The following is a 4,417-nucleotide window of genomic DNA, read 5'->3' as shown; positions in this document are numbered from 1 at the left end:
GAATTAACATTTGGGATACGCTACTGAAACGGAATGAAATTGAGCCATTTCTGAAGAGAATGATAACTGGTGATGAAAAATGGATCACCTTAATCCAACTAGAAAAAGATCGTGGATAAAGAAAGGAGAGAAGGCGCAAGCAATCGCAAAACCTGGATTGACGAGGAAGAAGGTGATGTTGTGTATGTGATGGGACTGGAAGGGAATTGTTCACTATGAGCTGTTATCGTCCAATCAAACAATTAATTCCGAACTCTACTGTGAACAACTGCAGAGATTACAACAAGTAATTGAGAGGAAGCGGCCAGAATTAATCAATAGGAGAGGTGTCGTTTTTCATCACAACAACGCTCGATCACACACGTCTTTGATGACTCGGTAAAAATTGCGAGAGCTTGGCTGGGAAGTTTTAATGCATCCACCGTATAGTTCTGACATAGCAACCTCAGACTAACATTTGTTTAGGTCTCTGCAGAACTCTCTTAATGGTGTAAAGCTTCAAAAGAGGCCTGTGGAAATCTCTGCCCCAAAAATGGCAAAACATTATAGAAAATAATGGAGCATATTTGATTTAAATAAATTGATTTCAATACTCTAAGAAAAACACTTTAATTTTACTAAAAAATCGCCACGAACTTTTTCCCATATTCAATACTATTTTGTTTATGATATGTAATATAATTAATATAATGATGTAACACATACATTTTAAAAACGAAGGAAATACTATATATACATTTTAAGGAATATATACATTTTAAATACATTACATGATACATTTACGTTCAAATCAGATATGGTTAATAGCCTAATTAATGACAAGTCCAAAATATTGCACAAAACTATAGTTATCATTATAATTAGAATTACTTATGCATATTTACTTTATATATAAATCTGCGGTACATGCAACTGTGTTATTCTGTTAGATATAATTGCGTATTAAAATAGTAATAATTATTAGAAATTAATTATGCATTATCAATATAACATTATTCTTTATACTGAACTCTAGACGTTATATAACAGTTACATGTTAGTTTGCTGAGAATTCGGTTCCTTATTATATGTAAGTTAATGTAGAGGAAACCTGGACAAATCGCCATTATTTCTAAACTATATGTTAGTAAGAATTGAAACAAACATAACTTTATCTGTCTATTGCCTATGTGTCGCAAGCAATTAAGTTATTAGGAGAATGCATTGCATGTCGACACAGAGAATATAAAATCCGAAATCAACGATATATTTTTACTATTTCAAGTTTTTTCTCCATGAAATTACATTTTCGTAAGATTACTTGTAATTATTATATTGTATTCTTTAAATACATGTGTTTGTCTTAATTTACCATCACTTTCATAAAATAGTTGCTATTGATTTTGCTTTGATTTCATTTTGATTGTTTTTGAAAAAATCCTTGCCGGGCAAAGTAGACTTGGCGAAATGAATCGTGTTTGCCAGTCACTTATTCGCTTATTTTGCCCGTAATTTGTCTATCGTTTGCTCTATTATTTTTCCTGTTACGTTTTTCGTCTTTTATTATTATAAATGATCAGTAATTGTAAAAGAAAAATTAATAATAAAAAAAAAATAAATTAAAGTCAAGCGGAATGAGAAATTCATGCAACTTGTCATTAGAAAATCTGGAAATTCTATGAAGAAAACAGTCAGAAAACATATAGCGAACTTAAAACATATACGTATCATAATCTTTTAATTAATTCATTAATTTGTTAATGTTGCTTAAAAGCACTGTTCCTATTGATGTTCACTTTGCCCTGTCTCCCTATCCACATACTTTCTATTATATTATTCATTTTGTTGATATATAACTAACAAAAATAATTTTTTTTGATAGTATTATTTTTCATATTTCCAATTCAATTTATATTATATTACTTGTTCGCATATTTATTCTTTGTCTTATTAACTACAATTAATTATTGAAAAACACATCGCATTGCCGGCAAGATTTGAATTTATCTAGAACGGTAACCTAATACACTTAAGGTTAATCGCATACTTGTGATCGACTCATTGCTAACGTTATACCTCTTACTATAACCGTTTTTAACTTCATGCCTCTGTTGACAGTTTAATATTATTAATATTTGAGGGAATTACATGGAAACAAAATAATATACTGGTATTTATTAATTTAACTAAGGAAATGATATTAACAAAGTGATTATCCTCAATTTCGAGAGATCATGCATTTCGATCGTGGCGGATGTCTTTCATCTCGCTGCGATCTAAGTAATGCATGTTTTATTTTTGAGCATGAGTGTGCCATTTGTGTTTGGATTCTAGTGTTTTTCTCCTCGATATTCTACCTCATCCTTATTGCTGTTTTTTCCATCGAGAAGCGATTGTCCTCGGTAGCGGCACGATATTGATTAGCACAAGGCTGTGAAGATTTTTTTAACCTAAATAGTCGTAAGATTAATATAATATCTTAGGCTTGCGGAGCAGAGTGACGCTTTTTTCTGTCAGATTCCTTCGTTTTATGAAAAAAAAACACGTCGAGTAAGCCTAATTTTATTGATTTTTCACGTAAAATTAAAGGTTTAACAAGAAAAACAGATAATAATTCAGTTTAGACTCTATCAGATCTCAAAAATCAATAAGATTAGACTTGAGGCGTTTTTACATAAAACGAAGGAATCTGGCAGAAGGAAGCATTACTCTGCCTCGCGAGTTTAAAATATTAATCATTAACGACTATTTAGATTTAAAAAATGTACAGCCAGAAATTTATATTTAGGATTCCTGTGGATATCTCCTATTTTTTCCCGATTTTCTTAGGCAACTGCAGCGCTAAGTACAAATTTAGGGACCAATTGATCCGAATTGAATATTCAAACATCTATTGTGTGAAACCATCTGATTTTCTAATGAGGAACTAATCAGAAATTCCTATAATTTCCTAATAAATTTATTAAAACTAGGTTCTAGGTTAGGGCGACTTTTACCAAGCTCCGATTAACTTAATCAGTCTAGTAACAGAGTTTCAATTAAAGCTGATGTCAGAAAAAAAATGCAAACTGAAGAATTAATACGAATTCTACAGACATTTCTAATGTATTAAAAATGTTTATTTATAATCATTACTCAACATTATGAAAAAATGTTCTTTCAATATTTTTTCAACGTTTTTGTCCTACTTGGATTAGTACTCTTTCAAAACAGATAATGGTTTTTTTAAAATCACGTTGTTTTGAAAGAACTGAATTTCTTATTTATGGAAGAATGGTGATTAAATTTCTGTTAATGACTAAACATTATTTTTCTGTTATGTTTTTCTGTAATGGATCTTATAGATAAATGACACTTAAGGAAGCGATTATCTTCATTTAACATCATATTAAATTTTTTTTCATATTAAAAAAGATGGCTCTTTCATGCTCACTTTCTTCTACTATCGAAATATAACACATTTTTTGCTAACTATAAAACGTGAGAAATGAAGAATTCTTTCCAGCCAATTATCCAGCGCCCTTGATGAAAATAAAAATCAGAATGTAAATCGAATGTAATGAGAAAGTAACAGAAGTATAAACAGAACTTCTAGGAGCCGAAAATTGAAACATCAAAAGTGTAATGCAGCAGCGTAAATGCTTCTTTTACAATTCACCGTTCTAATTTTCGTCTTCTAGAAGTTTCGTTTATGCTTCTGTTACTCTCCAATTACATTCGATTTACATTTCGATTTTTATTTTCATCAAGGGCTGCATCATAAGTTCCCTTCAACTATGTCTACAAAATTATTTGCTCAAAAATAAATTTGGTATTAATATGATCCTTGGGCAACGTATTATCGAAAAAGCAACATTCAATTTTTTTGCTAACTGGAATACTTGAAAAATGAAGAATTTATATTAAGCGTCCACGTTTTGCTCTAAGCTTCTATTCCTACACAGAATTATTTGCTTGCATGTTTTTGACAAAATAAATATTAGCCAACTTACTATAAAAAAAACTATCAAATTTTTTGCTAACTGTAAAATATGAGAAATGAAGAGTTTCTTCCAGTCATTCACGGTATTGCAGTTTACTTCTCACAAGAAAAAGGATCAACTGTTCGATCAACTATTCGCTTTTAATATGTTATTCTTAAAACAAAAATAAGCAACACATATTTTTTTATATGTGCCCAACGGACTTTTAAGAGATAAAATACTCCTTGGAAAAAAAATTTTTCTCTTTCAAAGCGAATATCGCCGGAACTGTAAAAGACAGAAGAAAATTTTTGAAATGAAAATTGAATAGCTTGAAGAGTTTCACTTTAGAACTATAATAAAAAATTTTTTATTAACAAATAATTTTTATTATAAATAAATAACTCTTAAAAAGAATTTTTTTATTATAATTCTAAAGTAAAGCTCTCGAAACTATTCAATTTTCATTCCAAACA

The sequence above is a fragment of the Atta cephalotes genome, assembly GCF_000143395.1.
Source record: "Atta cephalotes unplaced genomic scaffold scaffold00067, whole genome shotgun sequence".
NCBI classification, from domain to species: Eukaryota; Metazoa; Arthropoda; class Insecta; order Hymenoptera; family Formicidae; genus Atta; species Atta cephalotes.
This window is presented reverse-complemented; position numbering follows the sequence as displayed.